General features: G+C 42.1%; 1 protein-coding gene across 2 annotated transcripts in view; it reads left to right on the top strand.

The window, feature by feature from the left end:
• Window positions 1–17,912: 17,912 nt before the first annotated feature.
• CASR (calcium sensing receptor) overlaps window positions 17,913–21,513 on the top strand; it is a 102,484-nt gene continuing 98,883 nt past the window's right edge. Inside the window, exon 1 of one of the 2 annotated variants that reach the window (XM_010370530.2) lies at window positions 17,913–18,036. The gene's annotated coding sequence lies outside the window, so the exon portion shown is untranslated. Of the gene's footprint in view, window positions 18,037–18,560; window positions 18,765–21,513 lie in introns of those variants that run through there. The other variant, XM_010370529.2, reaches the window with a different exon arrangement.

The raw sequence follows: 21,513 nt of genomic DNA on the forward strand, positions 1-21,513 counted from the left end.
AAAATCTTCCTTTGGCACTATTTGTTTATTTTATTTATTTGTTTGTTTATTTATGTATTTATTTTTGAGACAGAGTCTCACTCTGTTGCCCAGGCTGGAGTGCAGTGGCATGATCTTGCCTCATTGCAACCTCCACCTCCCGGGTTCCAGTGATTCTTGTGCCTCAGCCTCCCAAGTAGGTGGGACCACAGGCACATACCACCACCCATGGCTAATTTTTGTATTTTTAGTAGGGATGGGGTTTCGCCATGTTGCCCAGTCTGCTCTTGAACTCCTGGCCTCAAGTGATCCACCCACCTCTGCCCCCAAAGTGCTGGTATTACAGGCATGAGCCACCGCACCTGGCCACTTTAGCACTTTAAATATCCCACTCTCCCCTGGCTTATAAGGTTTCCACTGATAAGTCTGCCGCCAGACATATTGAAGCTCCATTGTATGATTTTGTGTGTGTGTGTGTGTGTTTTCGTTTTGTTTTGTTTGAGACGGAGTCTTCTTTGTCACCCAGGCTGGAGTGCAGTGGTGTAATCTCGGATCACTGCAACCTCCACCTCCTGGGTTCAAGCAATTCCCCTGTCTCAGACTCCCAAGTAGCTGGGACTACAAGAGTACACCACCACTCCTGGTCAATTTTTGTATTTTTACTAGAGATGGGGTTTCACCATGTTGGCCAGGCTCGTCTCAAACACCTGACCTCAAGTGATCCATGTGCCTCAGCCTCCCAAAGTAAGCCATCATTTGTTTCTTTTCTGTTACTGCTTTTAGGATTCTTTCTTTATCCTTGACTTTTGGGAGTTTGATTATCAAATGCCTTGAGGTAGTCTTCTTTGGATTAAATCTGCTTGGTGTTCTATCACATTCTTATACTTTGATACTGATATCTTTCTCTAGGATTAGGATGTTCTCTGTTATTGTCCCTTTGAATAAACTTTCTACTCCTGTCTCTCTATCTTTTCTGTAAGGCCACAATTCTGAGATTTGCCCATTTGGGGCTATTTTCTAGATATTATAGATGTACTTCATTCCTTTTTATTCTTTTTTCTTGTGTCTCTTTTGACCATGTATTTTAAAATAGTCTACCTTCAAGCTCACTAAGTCTTTCTTCCGCTTGATCAGTTTTGCTGTTAAGAAACTCTGTTGCTTTCTTCAGTATGTCAATTGCATTTTTCAACTACAGAATTTCTGCTTGATTCTTTTTAATTTCAATCTCTTTGCTAAATTTATCTGATAAAATTCTAATTTCCTTCTCTGCGTGTCTTAAATTTCATTGAGTTTCCTCAACTCAAGTATTTTGAATTCTCTCTCTGAAAGGTCACATTTTCCTGTGTCTCCAGGATTGGTCCTTGGTGCCTTATTTAGTTCATTTAGTAAGGTCATATTTTACTGGATGGTCTTAATGCTTGTGGATGTTTGTCAGTGTCTAGCCATTGAAGAGTTAGGTATTTATTGTCGTCTCTGTAGTCTGTGCTTGTTTGTACCCATCCTTCTTGGGAAGGTTTCCCAAGTATTTGCAGGGACCTGGGTGTTGTGATCTATGTTTTTGTGTCACTACAGCCATATCTGCATTAGGGAGCACCCAGAACTCAGTAGTGCTCTTAGAGACTCGTAGAGGTACAGTCTTGGTGGTCTTGATTAAGATCCAGAAGAATTATCTGAATTACCAGGCAGAGACCCTGTTCTTGTCTCTTACTTCCTCCCAAACAAATGCAGTCTTTCTCTTGGCTGAGCTGCCTGGAGCTGAGGAAGGGATGACACAAGCACCCTTGTGGCCGCCACCATTGGGACTGTGCTGGGTCAGACCTGAAGCCAGCAAAGCACTTTGTCTTGCCCAAGGCCTGATGTAACCACTACCTAGTTACTATGTTTACTCAGTGCCCTAGGGCTCTACAATCAGCAGGTGAAGAAGCCAATGAGGCTTGTGTTCTTCCCTTAAGGGCAGCGAATTCCCCCAGGCCCTGGGCAGATCTAGAAATGCAGTTGGGAATCAAAAACTTTAAAATTCCATCTGGTGTTCTATTCTACTGCATCTAAGCTGTCCCTCAAACCACAAGACAAGGTCCTTCCCTTGCACCCTCATCTTACCACAGTCAGAGAAGTCTCTCCCAGTGGCTACCATCACCACTGGTCCAGTGGGAGTTCTGCCAGGCCACTGCCAATGTTCACTTAAAGCCCAAGGCTCCTTAGTCAGCTTGTGGTGAATGCTGCCCAGTCTGGGACTCACCCTTCAAGGCACTGGTCTCCCGCTGGGGTAGATTCACTTTCAGTCTATGTGTATCTATGTAGGTGAAGTGTTATTTTATTAGATTGCCCAGGGCAGGCTCAAAAATGGCATCCAAGAGGCAAGGCCTGGAATTGGGGACCCCCAAGAGCCTGCTTGGTTCTCTACCCCACTGTGGCTGAGCTGATACCTGAAAGCACAAGACAAAGTCCCCTTTATTCTTTTTTTTTTTTTTTTAATAGGAGTCTTGCTTTTGTCCACTTGGCTGGAGTGCAATGGCATGATCTCAGTTCACTGCAACCTCCGCCTCCCAGGTTCCAGCAATTCTCCTGCCTCAGCCTCCCAAGTAGCTAAGACTACAAGCACCTACCACCACGTCTGGCTAATTTCCATATTTTTAGTGGAGATGGGGTTTCACCATGTTGGCCAGGCTGGTCTCAAACTCCTGACCTCAGGTGATCCACCCACCTCGGCCTCCCAAAGTGCTGGGATTACAGGCAAAGTAATCCCTTTACTCTTACCCCTGCTTTTCTCAAGCAGAAGGAGTCTCTCCTCATAGCCATGTTGGAATGCAGTAGGTCATACTTGAAGCCAACACATCTCAGCGACTCACCCAAGGACCATGGCATGTGCTACCTGGCTACTGCCCCTGATTATTCAGAGCATAAGGGCTCTTTAGTCAGTACATGATGAATCCTGGCAAGACTGGGTCCTTTTCTTCACGGCAGCAGGATCTCTTTGGCCAAGAGTGTGTCCAGAAGTGTTGTCCAGGTGCTAGGGCCAAGAATAGGAGACTTACAACTCTGCCCAGTGCCCTAGCCTACTGTGGCTGAGCTGGTAACCAAGATGCAAAACAAAGTTTTATTTACTCTTCACTCTCCTCATGTGGAAGGAAGGAGTCTTTCAGTGCTGTGAGCTGCACTGCCTGGGGTTTGGGGAGGGGTAGCACAAGCACTTCCTTAGCCACCCTGACTGGTGTTTGACTAGGTCCTGTGTCCCCGAAGTCCACTGGCTCTGAGCCTAACACGGCATTAAGACTTGCCTAGGAGTTGCAGTCCCTGTGGCCTGAACTGCCTTTCAAGTTTATTTAGAACCCCAGAGCACTTTAGCCCAGAGTGGTGAGGCTTGCTGGAACTCAAGTTCCAACCACTTGGATGAGTGGCTCCCATCTGGATAGGACTGGTTTAAATGCTCCCTCCATGGGCATCAGCTGAGTTCTGCCCTGTGTTGCTTTCCACTGTGGCAGGGTAGTACTGAGTTCCAATGCAAAGCCCCATAATTGCTGCACTCTTCCTCCTCCAAGTGCACAGAGTCTTCATGGCACACAGCCACTGTGAGGATAGGGGAAGGGTGACATCACAATTCATGACTGTCTATCCTACTCTCCTCAGTGCCTCTTTCAGTGATACGAAGTTAAAACCGGGTACTGTGATTGTTCACATGATTTTTAGTTCTTATGACGGTGGTTTTTTAGTGTAGGTAGATGTTGAATGTGGCTGACTGCCATGGTTACTACTTGAGACCATCACTATGACAGCTACTACTGTTACTACTTAAGACTGTCATTACAAGAGCTACTTTCTCAAGAAACACTTGTGCCTCGGTCGTGACTGCCCTCAGCATTTCTTCCAGGTGGCAGATGCAGTTTGTCTGTTTTCCAACATCCTGCTTTCATGAGAACAGTTTGCTGTTTACTCATATAGCCTCCAGTGGTATACTGAGTTGATCACGAACCTCACTCCTTCAGCCTGCAACAGTTAAATTGAGTGTTCTTGCAGGGAGGATGATCAGTGGGGGCTTCCATTTTGCCATTTTGCTCCTCCTCCCCAGAAGTCAAGTTCTTGGTTAAATTTTGATTATTTATATTTTTCTACTGATTTTTCCACTTTACATTGCCAAATATATTAACAAAATGAATTTTGTTTCTTCTATTAATTATGTATACTTTTTTGTTTCTAATGACATTTGTGACATCTCTTTTTGTGTTTTTTGACTTGGCAAAATTTTTCCATTTTATTGTTTTCTTGGAAGAATACTAGTTGTTTATTGAAGCACTGGATTTTTTGTGTGTTTTTATTTTATTAATTTCAGTCCTTAACTTCTATTGATTTCTGTCTTCTATGTTTTTAGGCTTATGTATTGTTCCTTTTTTGACTTAAATATTTACTTACTTTATGTAGTACTTATTTTTTTCCAAGGAGTAAATTTAAGACTACACATTTTTCTTTGAATAATACTTTGTTTAAATTCAACAGGTTTTTATATGTGCTTATTGCTAGATCATTTATAATGTCAATTTGATTTCTTAACATAGGAATTATTTAGAATACTTTTTGTTAACATCCAAGTGTAGAGATTTTAAATTGTGGTGTGCACACACTTATAATTAGTTATTGTAATTAGAATAATTAAATACTTTTTAAAATGTGGCTTTTATGAGGTCTACTTTGGAGAATGTGTTGTTTTCTATGTAGTCTAATACATGGACAATTTAAAAAATACATTCTAGAGGTGATCAAAAAAGAACTTGCCACGCACATCCATGTGAAGAGACCACCAAACAGGCTTTGTGTGGCAATAAAGCTTTTTAATCACCTGGGTGCAGGTAGGCTGAGTCCAAAAAGAGAGTCAGCAAAGGGAGATGGGGTGGGGCAGTTTTATAGGATTTGGGTAGGTAATGGAAAATTACAGTCAAAGGGGTTGTTCTCTGGCAGGCAGGGGCGGGGGTCACAAGGTGTTCAGCGGGGGAGTTTCTGAGCCAGGAGAAGGAATTTCACAAAGTAATGTCATCAGTTAAGGCAGAAAATGCCATTTTCACTTCTTTTGTGATTCTTCAGTTGCTTCAGGCCATCTGGATGTATACGTGCAGGTCACAGGGGATATGATGGCTTAGCTTGGGCTCAGAGGCCTGACAGAACTATTCTATGTTGAATACAGTGTTGTACATACGTGTGTATGTTTAATCAGTCTTAATTGTGTTGTTCGTGTACTCTGTCTTATTCATTTTTTATCTACCCAATCTTTTAATTTCTTTAAAAAGATGTCTTAATTCCCCTTTTATGAATGTTAGTCTGATAATTATCTTTGTTCTTCCAATAAATTTTCTGTTTCAAGATAATTTTTGGTATATTATCTATGTGCTTTTTGCTCTTGGTAATGTCTTCTTTCCCAGTTTTTCTTCCTCCATTCAAACCAGACCTTGGACCTTTCATGCCTCAAGGGAGGAAAACTGCTACAGAAAAGAAAACAGAAGAAAATAAAATTCAATATTAGAGTTGAATGCTTTTGAGTGGTAGGTGCCTGCATTTCACAGACCTAACTTATGATGTATTACAGTCCCTAAGCTATTAATAGATTTGCAAGAATTATGATGTTTTAATAGCTAGTTTTTACTATCTCAGACTAAATGCAGGTATACTTTGGAGATATTGCAGGTTTAGTTCCAGACCACTGCAATAAAGTGAATATCTCAGTAAAGTGAGTCACATGAATTTTTTGTTTCCCAACACATAAAAAAGTTATGTTTGCATTAAACAGTAATATATTTTGTGTGCAATATATTACACCTAAAACATATACATACCTTAATTTTAAAATACGTTATTGCTAAAAAAATTCTGATGATCACCTGAGCCTTCAGTGAGTCGTTCTCTTTTTGTTGGTGGAGACTCTTGCCTGCTGTTAATGGTTGCTGACTGATCAATGAGGTTGTTGCTGAAGATTGAAGTGGCTGTGACAATTTCTTAAAGACAGCAATGAAGTTTATCATATAGATTGGATCTTTCACAAAAGACTTCTCTGTAACATGTGATGCTATTTGATAGCATTTTACCCACAGTAGAACTTATGTCAGAACTGGAATCAATACTCTCAAACCCAGCTGCTGCTTTTTCAACTAACTTCATATAATATTCTAAGTCATTTGCTGTTGTTTCAACAATCTTCACAGTATCTTTGCTAGAAGTAGATTTCATCTTAAGAAACCACTTTCTTTGCTCATCCATAAAAAGCAACATCTCATCTGTTCAAGTTTTATTATGAGATTTCAGCAATTCCGTCACACGTTCAGGCTTCACTTCTAATTCTAGCTTTCTTGTTATATCTACCACATCTGCAGATACTCCCTCTATTGAAGTCTTGAAGGCCTCAAAGTCATCTATGAGGGTTGGAATCAACTTCTACCGAACTCCTATTATTATTGATATTTTGACCTCCTCCCATGACACCTAGAATGGTGAATTTTTTCCAGAAAGTTTTCAATTTACTTTGCCCACATCCATTAGAGAAACCACTATCAATAGCAACTATAGCCTTACAAAATGTGCTTTTTAAATAGTAAGACTTGGAAGTTAAAATTACTCTTGATCCTTGAAATGCAGAATGGATGTTGTGTTAGTGGGCATGAAAACAATATTCATGTCCTTGAACATCTCCATCAGAGCTCTTGGGTGACTGGGTGCATTGTCAATGAGCAGTAATATTTTGAAAGGAATCCTTTTTTCTGAGCAGTAAATCTCAATAGTGGACTTAAAATATTTAGTGATCCATGCTGTGAACAAATGTACTATCATCCAGGTTTTCTTGTTCCATTTATAGGGCACAGGTAGCATAGATATAACATAATTCTTAAGAGCCCTAGGATTTTTGAATGGTAAATGAGCTTGAGTTTCCACTTAAAGTTACCAGTTGCATTAGCCCCTAAAAAGAGAGTCAGTCTGTCCTTCACAGCTTTGAAGCTAGACACTGACTTCTATCTAGTTATGAGAGTCCCAGATGAAATATTCTTCCAACATGCGACTATTTCATCTACACTGAAAATCTATTTAGTGTGGCCACCTTATCAGTTATCTTAGCTGGATAATTTGTTGCAGCTTCTATATCACCACTTCCTGGTTGCACTTTTATATTATGAAGATAGCTTCTTTGCTTAAAACTCATGAACCAAGCTCCGAGCTTCAAATTTTTCTCCTGCAGCTTACTTACCTTTCTCAGCCTTCATAGAATTAAAGAGAGTTAGGGCCTTGCTCTGGATTAGGTTTTGGCTTAAGGTAATGTTATGGTTGGCTTGATTTATCCAGATCAATAAAACTTTCTCCATATCAGCAATAAGACTGTTTCACTTTCTTATCATTCATGTGTTTACCAGAGTAGCACTTTTAATTTCCTTCAAGAACTTGTCCTTTGCATTCCCAGTTTAGCTAATGGGTGCAAGAGCCCTAGCTTCCAGACTGTCTTGGCTTTTGACATGCCTCCCTCACTAAGCTTCATCATTTCTAGCTTTTGATTTCAAGTGAGAGATGTGTGGCTTTTCCTTTCACTTGAGCACTTGGAGGCCGTAGCAGGTTTATTATTTGGTTTAATTTCAATATTTTTGTTTCTCAGGGAATAAGAAGGACAGGTGGAGAGACAGGGAAAGAACCGGTTGGAGGAGCAGTCAGAACATACAAAACATTTATCAGTTAAGTTTGCCATCTTATATGGGCAAGATTTATGGCACCTCCCAAAATTTACAATCATAACATCAAAGACCACTGATCACAGATTAGTGTAACAGACATAATAATAATGAAAAAGTTTGAAATACTGTGAGAATTGCCAAAATGTGACACAAAGACTTGAAGCAAGCACATGCTCAATAAAGTGAACCACAGTGGTCAGGACTCAAAATGGTTTCAATGAACTGGAATGCCAGGATATCCAGCTAAGATACCAACAGATTCAAGCTGGATACAGTGATGCATGCCTGTAGCTGCAGCTACTGCGGAGGCTGAGGCAGGATGATTGCTGGAGCCAAGGAGTTTGCACAACAATCACACCTACAAATAGCCACTGCACTCCAGCCAGGACAACTTAGCAAGGCCCTATCTCCAAAACAAACAAAAATCCCACAAAATTTAGCAGGAGCTGATTCAAGTTGTATAGAGTCTGAAGCCGATAGAATTTGAAATCCCCTCTTTAACAACAACAAAATACAACAGTATGAATAACAAAACAAAAATCAAGTACAAAAGTGAGTATTTATTAGCATGGGAAAGAAATCACCACAGTCTTGGAGTTATGTCCCATTATTCAGAGAAGCTTACCTTAAAATATTTCTTGATTACAATCTAGTTTTTATTCCCCACCTAGAACACTCTACAAGTCCCATAATCTCTCAGCATTCACAGAGGCCATACAAATGAAAGACCCCAAAGCTTAAGCTTTATTTAGCTCTTTATTAGCTTCAGAGTATAACTACCTCTGGCCAAAGTTCTACGTTTATGTTAAAATAATTAAATTGTATTTTAAAATACAGGATGAAGAGAGTCTGACTTTGAGACACTTGTGTTAAAAGAAATCAGGGGAATTTTCTTCATTCACAATCTTCCTGTGCATTAATATTATGACAGTAAATAAAACTGAGCCAGCTTAGGCAAGGGGTATTCTAACTTTACCACATGCACTTGTCAAATCACTTCTGGGAGTTCAAATTGAAAAAGAAACATCAGCAAAGCAGAGCCATGTACTAAGGGAAGCAGACAATGTGATGAAAGAGAGAGATTCTTGCCATATGAGGAAAGGACTACTGAAAGAACTAAAGTGTTTGGCTTTGGGAAGTAAACACTGCTGGGAGATTGCTGATGAGCAGCTGTGTGCCACTTCAAACTATATTACAAGGTTACAGTAACCACACTGTATGATACTGGTACAAAACAGACACATAGACCAATGGAACAGAATAGAGAATTCAGAAATAAGACCACATACCTACAACCATCTGAACTTTGACAAATCTGACAAAAACAATGGGGAAAGGATTCCCTATTTAATAAATGGTGCTGGGAGAACTAGCTAGACAAATGCAGAAAATTGAAACTGGGCCTCTTCCTTACACCTTATACAAATATTAACTCGAGATGTATTAAAGACTTAAATGTAAAACCCCAAAGTATCAAAACCCTAGAAGAAAATCTAGGCAATACCATTCAGGACATAGGCACAGGCAAAGATTTCATGACGAAAACACCAAAAGAAATTGTGACAAAGCAAAAACTGACAAATGGGATCTAATTAAACTAAAAAGCTTCTGCAGAGCAAAAGAAATTATCATTAGAGTGAACAGGCAACCTACAAAATGGGAGAAAACTTTTGCAATCTATCCAGCTGACAAAGGTCTGATATACAGAATCTACAAGGAACTTAAACAAATTTACAAGGAAAAAAATATTAAAAAGAGGGCAAAGGATGTGAACAGACACTTCTCAAAAGAAGATATACATGCTGCCAAAAAATTACATGTAAAAAAAGCTCAGCATCACTGATCTTTAGAGAAATGCAAATCAAAACCACAATGAGATACCATCTCACACCAGCGAGAATGGCGCTTGTTAAAAGTCAAAAGACAACAGATGCTGGAGAGGTTGCAGAGAAAAAGGAATACTTTTACACTGCTGGTGGGAGTGTACCCATTAGTTCAACCATTGTGGAAGACAATGTGGCGATTCCTCAAAGATCGATAGGCAGAAATACCATTTGACCCAGCAATCCAATTACTGGGTATATACCCAAAGAAATATAAATTATTCTGTCATAAAGATACATGCACACATATGTTCATTGCAGCACTATTTACAAGAGCAAAGACATGTCATCAACCTAAATGCCCATCAATGATAGACTGGATAGAGAAAATATGGCACATATACACCATGGAATGTTATGCAGCCATAAAAAGGATCATCTCCTTCGCAGGAACCTGGATGGAGTTGGAAGCCAGTATCCTCAGCAAACTAATGCAGGTACAGAAACCCAAACACCGAAAGTTCTCACTTGTAAGTGGGAGCTGAATGATGAAAGCATATGGACACATGCGGCGGTGGGAACAACAGGGTTGGGTGGGAGGAGGGGGAGCATCGAGAAGAACAGCTAATGGATGCTGGGCTTTATACCTAGGTGATAGGATGATCTGTGCAGCGAACCACCATGGCACACGTTTACCTACGTAACAAACCTGCACACCCTGCACATGTATCCCTGAACTTAAAATAAAAGTTGAAGGAAAAAAAAAGACTTACTCTTATTGTTCTAGAGAAAGAAAGAGTGAGAGTTGCAAGCAGCCGATTTCAACCCAATGTAAGTCAATTCAATTCAATAAATATTTATGGTGTCTAGTATTTGCCAGAAATGTTTTCTGGCACTGGAGATCAAGCAGTGAACAAAATGGACAAAAGTTCTCCTCTCATCGAGTTTACATTAATGCAAGAGAGATAAATAACAATACATAAATATGTAATATGTCAAATGTTGAGGTGATGATGTACCCTAAGAAGAAAAATACAGCAAAGTACCAGCAACAGTTAATTGAGAATAAAATTTTTTAAAGATGCCAAAGAAAATTGCAGCAAAAAGCATCAAACATCTAAGAATAAATCCAGCAAAGTATGTGCAAGACTTCTACACAGAAAACTGTAGGAAGCATTAGTAAGAGAAATTAAAGACTACTTAAATAAATAGAAGGCTATACTGTGTTTGCAGATTGGAACTCTAAATATTATCAGGAAGTCCATCTTTTCCAAAATCGACCTATAGATTCAATGTAATTCCCTCAAAATTAAGGGGGGTGTGTGTGTGTTTGTGTGTGTGTTCAGATGATTCTAAAAATGTGTATGAAAGTAAATGCTCACGGAGAGGCAAGGCGAACTTAAAGAAGAATAAAGTTAGAGAACTTATTGTACCAGATTTCAAGACTCCTCATAAAGCCACAATAAGACAGTGTGATATTTTAGCAAAAGAACAGACAGACAGGTTGATGGGATACAATAAGGAGTAAAGAAACAGACCCACAGGTATACTGATACTTTATTTATGACAGCGATGACACAGAGCAATAGAGGAAGGTGGATATTTTCAATAAGGTGCTGAGTCAATTGGATATTCATTGGAAAATAAATGAAACTTCACCCATACAAAAATCAATTCCAGGTGGATTTTAGATCTTAACGTAAAAGGCAAAATAATAAGGCTTTTAAAAGATAACATTGGAGAATATATTCGTGACTTGATGTAGGCAAAGTTTTCTGACCAAAGCAGGACCAAAACACACTAACCATCAAGAAAAAGATTAATAAATTGGACTACACTAAAAGTAAGAACTTCTATTCATAAAAAGGCACTATTAAGAGAGAAAAAAGGCAAATCACAGAAATGGAAATGATATTTGCAGTATTTACAGTCTTAGTAATTAAAGAGTAAATTTTAAATGTTTTCACCACAAAAAAGGTTAAGTATCTGAGATGATGAATATGTTAACTAGCTTGACTTAATTTTACACATTGTGTTAGCAAATTATAAAATCACTTTGTACCCCATAAATTTACATAATTATAAATTGGCAATTTACAATTAAAAATCTATACTTGACAAATAACCTATACCTAAAATATAAAAGGAACACTTACATATTAGTTTTTTAAAAGAGAAATAATCCAATTTTTTTAAAGGAAGGAGAGAAGGAAAGACAGGCTTTTCATTGAAGAGACTATCCAAATAGTCAATGAACATTTAAAAAGATATTCAGCTTCACTAGTCATCAGGGAAACACAAATTAAAACTGCAATGAGATATCACTTTACATCAGCCAGAGTAATAAATAATCTTTTTTTTTTTTTTTTTTTTCTGAGATGGAGTTTCACTCTTGTTGCCCAGGCTGGATTGCAATGGCACAATCTTGGCTCACCACAACCTCTATCTCCTGGGTTCAAGTGATTCTCCTGCCTCAGCCTCCCGAGTAGCTGTGATTACAGGCATGCACCACTACACCCGGCTGATTTTTTTGTATTTTTAGTAGAGACGGGGTTTTTCCATGTTGGTCAGACTAGCCTCGAACTCCCGACCTCAGGTGATCCGCCCGCATTGGCCTCCCAAACTGCTGGGATTACAGGTGGGAGCCACCACGCCCAGCCATAAATAATCATTTTTTAAAAGATTATACCAAGTGTTGGTAAGGAAAAGAATACGTAAGAACTCTCATTTGCCACTGGTGGAAATGTAAATGAGTATGACCACTTTGAAAAATTCTTTGGTAATATCTTCTAAAGCTAAACATACATACCTTTTGACCCTGTAATTCTACTGCCATATATTGCTCAACAGAAATGCAAGCACAGGCACACCAAGAAGTAGCTACATGAATGTTGATAGCAGCATTATTCATAATAGTTTAAAACTGGAAGCAAACTTGAATGTCCATCAAGAGTAAAATCGTTCAATAAATTGTGATACAGTCATAAAAAGAATATTATATAGCAATGAAAAGAAAAAAAAACTACTGCAAAATATGGTTGAATCTCACAAATGTTGTTGAAAGAAGCTAGACCAAAGGAGTATTTACTAAATAGTTATATTAATACAAATATAAATGACATATAGTGTTATATATCAGGTTAGTGGTTACTCTGTGGGTTTTGCAGAATGAAAAAGGGTATGGAGGGTTTCTATAGTGCTATTCAAGTTGTACAGATTTCTACATGTGTGCTATATTTCAATAAAATAAGTAAATTAAAACAAAACAAAAAATAGGCTGGCACCTGAGTTTCTTAGAGTAATCCAAGAGGAGTTAGGGCTGTGGGTGAGAGATTGAGAAAATATTACACTAATGAGACTGGGAATCCAGAAGGAAAGACAGTCAATGAGAAATTCACAGTATTAGGATTGCCTAAATGTTTTTAAAGAACAGAGTATTTAATGTTCACTTTAAAATTGTGTTCTATTATGACTGTAATCCCAGCTCTGTGGGAGGCCAAGGTGGGTGGATCACTTGAGGTCAGGAGTTCAAGACCAGCCTGGTCAACATGGTGAAACACCATCTCTACTAAAAACACAAAAAACTAGCCAGGCATGGTGGTGCATGCCTGTAATCCCAGCTACTCAGGAGGCTGAGGCAGGAGAATCACTTGAACCCGGGAAGTGGAGGTTGCAGTGAGCCGAGATGGTGCCACTGCACTCCAGCGTGGGTGACAGAACAAAACTCAGTCTCAAAAAAAAAAAAGAAAAAGGAGGGAGAAGAGTGCCCCAGACTGAGAGAGAAGGAAATGCAAAGGTCCAACACAGGGTATGCTGGGCACATCCAAAGACCAGCAAGGAAACCAGTGTGTGTGAAGCCAAGGAAGATGGTAGGGAGAAGATCAGAGACATAGCCAGGACCAACATGATGTTGGCCTTAATGGACCATGAATTTTACTGAATTTCACTCAGACAGGAATCCATTACAGACATGGTTTTGAGCAGAGAAATGATTGAATCCAAGTTTATTTTTAAATGTATCATTGCAGTTGCTTTGGGAAGAACCACCAGATAGGAGGTCTTCTAAGAGAGAGATGATGCCAGCTTGGATAGGGCTGGTAGTGGTGGAGGCAGGAAAAAGAGGTTGAGTCTCGATGTATTTTGAAAGTCAGGCCGTCAGCACTTGTGGCTGGTTGGAAATGGTGCGTGAGGAAAGAAGAGGCATCAGAGGTGTCTCAGGAAAGAGCTTCCTAATCCAGTCGAACAAGCTTCCCCTGATGTAGCTCCTCCAGTGGAAGCATTTAGTCCTTCCACTAGACTGTCTGAATGATCTTTTCCTTCCAGCTTATCTTCCAAATAGGTTCCCAAGTGGCTTTCTGTTCTTAGCAATCAGGGGGCCAGGTGATGTCTACACACCAAATATTCTTGAACCATAAGACAATCAGATTATGGTTTTGTACATTATGAATTTTCAGACTTCATGGTTTCAAAATAAATTTCCTATACCAAAAATACTTTTTAACTGCTGGTGACCCTATGTGCCCACTTTTCCCCACACATCCATTTTAATACTGGTCCAAAGGGTTAAAAAAAAATAGCAAGGGGACCTGCCTTAGGGGAAACAGAGGCCACAAGATATGGAATTTGGGGATGAGAAATGCCGGAACAAGAAAGGAAGGAAGAACAGCCCCCATCATCTTGGCCCTCGGGATGTTACGAATAGAGGAAACACCAGAAGAAGGTGTAAGGGAGTAAATGATTGACGTGTAAACAAACATCCTAACAATTTAAACCCTCCCAAATATTGTCTCTTTCAAAAGTTACTTTAGAGAGAATCTACTAGTGTGTCTGGAGTTGGTGGGTTCTTGATCTCACTTACTTCAAGAATGAAGCCGCAGTCCCTTGCGGTGAGTGTTAAAGTTCTTAAAAATGGTGCGTACGGAATTTTTTCCTTCAGACTTTCATGTGTTTGGGGCTTCTTCCTTCTGGTGGGTTCGTGGTCTCTCTGTCAGGAGTGAAGCTGCAGACCTTCGTGGTGAGTGTTACAGACGTTAAAGGCAGTGCGTCTGGAGTTGTTCGTTTTTCTCGTTGGGTTTGTGGTCTCATTGGCTTCAGGAGTGAAGCTGCAGACCTTCGCGCAGTGACTGCTACAGCTCATACAGGCAAGGTGAACCCAGAAAGTGAGCAGCAGCAAGAGTTATTGCAAACAGCGAAAGAACAAACTTCCCACACTGTGGAAGAAGTCCCAAGCGGCTTGCAGCTGGCTGGCTCAGGTAGCCTGCTTTTAGTCCCTTATTTGGCCCCACCCACATCCTGCTGATTGGTCCATTTTACAGAGAGCTGATTGGTCCACTTTACAGAGCGCGGACTGGACCATTTTGACAGGGTGTTGATTGGTGTATTTACAATCCTCTAGCTAGACATAAAAGTTCTCCAAGTCCCCACTAAGTTAGCTAGATACAGAGTACCAATTGGTGTATTTACAAACCCTGAGCTAGACACAGAGTGCTGATTGGTGCGTTTACAATCCTTGAGCTAGACACAGAGTGCTAGACAGAAAAGTTCTCCAAGTCCCCACTAGGTTAGGTAGACACAGAGTTAGCTAGATACAGAGTACCAATTGGTGTATTTACAAACCCTGAGCTAGACATAATAGTTCTCCAAGTCCCCATCCGGCTCAGGGCCCCAGCTGGCTTCACCTAGTGGATCCTGCACGGGGGCTGCAGGCAGAGCTGCCCGCCAGTCCCGAGGCACGCCTGCACTCCTCAGCCCTTGGACTGTAGATGGGACCGGGCGCCACGGAGCAGGGGGCGGCGCCCGTCGGGGAGGCTTGTGCCGCGCGGGAGCCCACCGCAGGTGGGGGAGCTCAGACATGGTGGGCTGCAGGTCTCGAGCCCTGCCTCACGAGGCCCGGCGAGAATTTGAGTGCAACGCCGGCGGGCCGGCACTGCTGGGGGACCCGGCGCAACCTCCGCAGCTGCTGGCCCGGGTGCTAAGCCCCTTACTGCCCTGGGCCGGCAGCTCTGTGTGCGGGTCCCGCCGAGCCGCGCCCGCGGGAACTCGCACTGGCCCGCGAGCGCAGCGCGCAGCCCCTGTTCCCGCCTGCGCCTTTCCCTCCACACCTCCCGGCAAGCAGAGGGAGGCGGCTCTGGCCTCAGGCAGCCCAGAGAGGGGCTCCCATGGTGCCGTGGCGGGCTGAAGGGCTCCTCAAGCGCCGCCAGAGTGGAAGCGGAAGCCGAGGAGGCGCTGAGAGTGAGGGCTGCTAGCACATTGTCACCTCTCACTAGTGCTCTGTTAATTATACCATGGTCACAGAGGTGCTGCTATTGTTCTCAGCTTACTTGAAACTCTTCTTTGGGAGCTGTCCAAAAGCAGTGAATGTAACTTACACTAAAATCTGTGTTTCTAGAGGTCAGATTCCTGAGAAGCCCTGCTGTCAAAAATCCCAGATTCTCCTGGTTGGCAGGAACTTTAAAGCTTCTAGCCATAGTGTTTGAGCTCCCAAGGCAGTCCTTCAGCATCTTCCCAGGCAGCCCTAATTCACTGTGGAGAGAAACCTGCCTGTCATTCCTTCTATCCACTGGTCATAATAGAGTATGAAATTTAAATATCACTGGTCCTATTAGTTCTTTTATATCTTTCTTTCAAGTTGCTCATTTTTCTCACATAAGAAAATTTACCTTAAATGGAAACCACATCACTTTGTAAGTGGAAAACTATGTCAATTGGAACTTAACTGCATAAGGAGATGGAAGAGAAAGTGATGATATTAAATTCTACTTAGGAGTTGTTGCCTAGCAAAGGTTCTGAGCGAGAGGCAAGCTCGCTCTTTGTTAAAACAGGAGATTAGCAAGTATTATACAGGGGTGCAAAGACAAATACCACAAAAATGATACTCCTTCCTTGACATAATCCACAGGAACAAAAGTGAGAAGGGCATATCTTTTTTCACCTTGTGATCCACTGTTATCTAATTTTATTGTCTGTGTACCACCTGATACCACGCTTCCAATCTCTACTGGAAGATGTACACTCTGGTACACACTGGTAAAGTGATCAAGCACCAGGACTGTAAGTCAAGCTGATTTGGTTCAGCTCTTGGCTCTGCCAACTCCTAGCAACCCAACCCTAAATACTGGAAACTGTATGCATCAGTTTCTTCATCTTTACAATGGAAGCAATAATAGATCTTCAGAGTAATGCTTTCTTAAAGATAGTGCCCAAATTTGGACATTATGCCCAGGTGTAACCTGACCATTGAAGAGGATGAGTTCAGCCTAAGATTGCAGCCTCATTCAGGTTTTGAACTGAACTCGTTCAGCCTTTGGGTGTTCACAAGGTTGTGCTTATAGCCAACTAAAATAAAATCTAAGGTATTTTGATGTACAGCACTACTGAGCCACATCCCCCGTTACCAACTTGTATTGCTGGGTGTTTCGGCCTGAGGGAGGACTTCACATTTATTCCTATTAACTAGATTTTCCCCCTTCACTGGTTCTTTAGCATTTGCTCAGCTCCTTCTCCTACCCTGTATTTGAGGGAAAGGAAGACAAATGGGTAGAATTGGGCCATAACGAGGATGTGTTTGACATGCTGGATTTGAGTTTGTGTTCCATTGAAGAAAAGAAACAGAAACTTTGTTGAGTATCCATTCTATACCAGGCACTTTCCTTGACTATTTCATTTAACACTCCAAGGACCCGTTGAGGTAGATGTTATCGCCTTTTTGCAGAGAAGAAATCTGCATTTTTATTTGAAGTTATTAAACATGGGTAAATGACCCAATTTTCTGCTTTTTGCTTAACAATAATTTGCAAACATTTTATCATGTTACTTCATGTTCCCCCCCCTTTTTTTTTTTTGCTTTATAAATAAATACATACTCACTCCTTATTCTAAAAAGAATTTGAAGCACTTCTGTCTTGATGTTTATCAATTTAACGGTTGTATAATATCCCATTAAGTCACCCTAATTTATTCAACCAGTTTCCCACTGTTGACAGTTTGGCTCTGTTTGCTTTTTGTGGTTTTTAAAATTATTTTCTGTAATAAATGATCCTGCTAAAAAACATCTCCGCATGAACGTTATTTTGTTCCGGAAATTTCCCCAAGCGTGGAACACTGCATTAAAGGGGATATTTTTGATGTTTCTTTATAGAGACTAGCAAATTGCCCACCCAAAGGAGTATGCTTTATTTGAGGGTAAAAAGCCAAACACACACACACACACATACACACACACACACACACATACACACACACACACACACATACACACACACACACACAAATAGTTTTCTACAAAATAAATTAATTTTCCACTTATTCATAAAATATTCTAGTGCTGTGATGGGTGGCAGGCACCTTGCCAGGGGCTAGGGACAAGGATAAGCAAGGCCAGGTCGGGGCCTCCAAGCAGCGAGCTGTGGAGTCGGGTAGAGTAGACCAAGTGCAACAGGCTGCAGCCAGGGAGGACCGCGCGCCCTTTCGCGCAGGAGAGTGGAAGGAGGGAGCTGTTTGTCAGCACCGAGGCAACGCTTGACCTGAGTCTTGCACAATGAGTAAGAGTTTGGGCACGCGATTTGTATTTATTTTATTGTGAATCTCTGGCCTTACATCAGAAAAAAAAAAATTATGCCACCCTCGGCACAGAGAACGTTGGTGGCGTCGTAAGCCCCCTAAGTCTCTTTCCATCGCCAAGCAGTAGGGGTCGGGGAAGAGGACCTCCCCGACAGCAGGCATCAGGAACAGGATTTGGGAGCCGGAAACCCCTGGCTCGGCACGGAAGAGGACAGGAGAGGACCTGAGCGCGGGGCTCGCCGTCTGCTGGGGACCCGAGCCGGCGTGTGGCCCTCGGGGAACGGAAGACGCGCCCTCTGCGACCCTGAAGAGTCAGCTAAGCTATCTGCGGGCTAAGGAGACGGTGAGGGAACCGGGACTAACTGGGGTGGGGGTTAGAGGGCAGCTCGCGAGTGGGCTCCAAGGGGAGCTGGGCTCAGTAGTCCAGGACCCCAAGGGGGCAAGCGGGCGGGGAGCACAAGAGGGGCGGAGCTCCGGGGCCCGGGCCGCCGCGGCCGCCCAGAGGGTCTGCGGGGGCTGCTGTGGCCGGTCCCGAAGGCGGGCGCAGGGAGTGCAGTGAGCCATGCGCGCCTCCCCGAGACCGTGACCTTGGCATAGGGAGCAGGGTCCGCGCGCCGTCCTGAGATCAGACACAAGCCCAGCCACGTGAAGACCCACGGCCGAGGGACTGGAGCTGCCTCTGTGCGAGGGAGCCCTGGCCAAGGCGCTGGTAGGACCGGGGAACCCGAGAAGGGCGGGCGGAAAGCGCCCCCAGTGGGGGAGGGGCCGTAGCGGGGTCTGGGGGTCAAGGGCTCGGGGCCGAACGAGGGGCACACGCCCGAGCAGCTCCAGCCTGGGAGCACTGGGCGTGAACGTGGGGGAAAGTAGGGACCACATTACAGGATCAAGGCTTTCCCCGGCTCAGAACTGGACTGTTCAGTGTCTCCTAGAAAGGGCAGCGGGTCACCTATGCCAATGAACGGGAGCGCACACCAAAACACCTGCTGTCGGTAGTTTCTTGTGCCTCTGCCTTGTTTCTGCCTGTGATGGAGTCAGAAAGGACTCGCTTTCCATGTGTTAACAAGGGGACAGGTAGCTTTACAGAGTGTATGAATATGGAGGGGAGGGCCACAGTGTCAGCTCTGGCCCCAGGGGCCGTCAGTGTCCCCGCAGAATTCCTGGTCCAAGCCGCCAGAATTCCTTGGGGACTTTGTTTCAGTGGCATCAAATTAGACTGTCAGTTCCCGGGGCCTGATCACCAGCCTCCGTATGTATTTCCTGGGGAGAAAAAGCATACCAGACTGATGGAGTCTTATCATTATTTTAACATTATAGCTTTCAATAGATAACATGCATATATTTCTTTTTTAAGTCAAATAATACAAGCATTTATCTTCTAGAAGCACTGCCTGCACTAGCATGTGTCTATTACTATCTCCTTTATATACTCATAGCTTTTCACACTCTACATGTTCTGTCGCCGTCTTTTGATTCTTTATCCAGAAAATGATGTCACCACCACTGCCCACATCCTTTAATCTCCAGTGTTCCTTCTCGCAACGCCTATCTTGTCCTCAAATGTTTTTCACAAGGTGTTCCTCAGGGTAGGGAGCCCACTAACGAGAAGACATTTCATTTACTTGCTTCAACTATCCCAGAGATTTGAAGAAAAGGCACATTGGGGAACAGTCCATGACAAGTTCTAAACACACCTATCTTTCCCCTTAAACTGGATCTTCCAAGTGCAGTTTAGGTTGTGTGTTATTGAGAAGAAATAATGCAGGCTGTTTTCTGAAACGCTCTGGATTTCCAGAACTTAACACCACAGTAGTTCCTATTCCTTAAAACAGAACTTCATCAGTCACACCTTGCTGTTGCTTTTCTGGTCTCCACTCCAGGATCCCCTAACTGGCATGCCTAGGATTCTTCCTCTGTAGGAACCTTGGACACCGGGTGCTTTATACCTGCCTGGGAGGTGTTCCATGAAGGGGCTGAGGGACAAAGCTTTGTGGTGGACAAGGTGGGAGGGGAAGATGTAGGGGAAATTGGAGGGGAAGTAGGAAGGAAGAAGCAGGCCAAGACCCTTGAGTACAGAAGACTCCTCAAGCACAGAGCCCTGTCATTTAGGAACAGTCCCCATATAATTTGCTAAGAGACCACACATGCGGGTTACTTCCTGCCAACAATCAGTACAGTCAGCTCTGTTTCAAGACTTCTATGTTAGGCCAAAACATAGTAAGTGAAAAAAATCAGCAAATCAACCAGTTTTTGTCTCTATGATAAAACAGAGTGGTTGAAACTAAATTAATTAAAAAATCTTTTTTACTGAATTAGCAGGTTCTTTAGGAGCTGTGTCCATTGTTTAAAATCACCTAATAGGTACTCCAGTCTCCACATTTTTCCTTTATTTTGTTTATCTTTTCATATTGCATAACCTTGAACTGGATCCCAACCATGTCAGAAAGTTCAGGCTGATTGGAAGCTGCCGCTTCTAAGACTTTTTGATGGGAGAGAGTGGGGAAGAGAGGATGAGAAAATAATGACCGATCCTTGTGATAGGGTAGGTGTATAATGAAGAGGAAGAAGTTGACTACAAGTTTGAGACTGGTGAGGAGTCGCATATAATTCTTAAGGTAACAGGGCAATGAGTAAGAGGTAAACAAAATTGTTCATCATTAATCATTCAAAATGTTTATAGAGTGCCTGGCTATGTGCCAGTCACTGGGAACTAAAAGGTATATAAAACCAGGTGAGGTCCCTGCTCTCCTGGAGCTTACAGATGCTTTGAGGTGGCAGCTGTTAGAAAAATAAATATTGACTATATGTGATTACAAACTAAGATAACCTGTCTAAAGGAAAGAAACAAAGTTCTTTGAGGGTTTATACAAACTGAACTGTGAGACCAGGAAAGGCTTTCTCAAGGAAATCTCCCTTGAGCCAAGATTCAAAGATGGAGAGGAAGATTAAGGATATATTTGCTGTTGACATAGGACCAGGATGTATCCATTAGGAATAGTGTTTGGCTGCTAGTCATTAAGAAGACTGACTGCCATGTGACATTTGCTGTACTACATGAGCACATGTACCAACTTGGCATTTTTGGCACTTTGGGAAAGAATGCTTTTTTATCACAGTATCAGTTGCATTATCTTTAGTTGGTCATGGTTTATCATTGCTGTATTCTTGCTTTATAATTAAATGTTTCGATTAACATTATTCTTATCCATTTATTATATTGTGTACAACAAAATGTATGTATTGCAGTTCAGTTGTGAATCATCCATATTCCCATTAATAAGGTAAATATATATAACCCTGATACCAAATATGGTTTATACACTGACTGTTCAATGTTATCACTAAATAGATTTTTTAACAGGTGAAAATAGGTGTGGTAGGTGGACTGAAATATCCTCCCTCCATCCCTAGCCACTGCTCTAATTGGGAGGATGCCAGAATTTTTCAATTATTCTAAAGCT

The sequence above is a fragment of the Rhinopithecus roxellana genome, chromosome 1 (genome assembly GCF_007565055.1).
Source record: "Rhinopithecus roxellana isolate Shanxi Qingling chromosome 1, ASM756505v1, whole genome shotgun sequence".
NCBI classification, from domain to species: Eukaryota; Metazoa; Chordata; class Mammalia; order Primates; family Cercopithecidae; genus Rhinopithecus; species Rhinopithecus roxellana.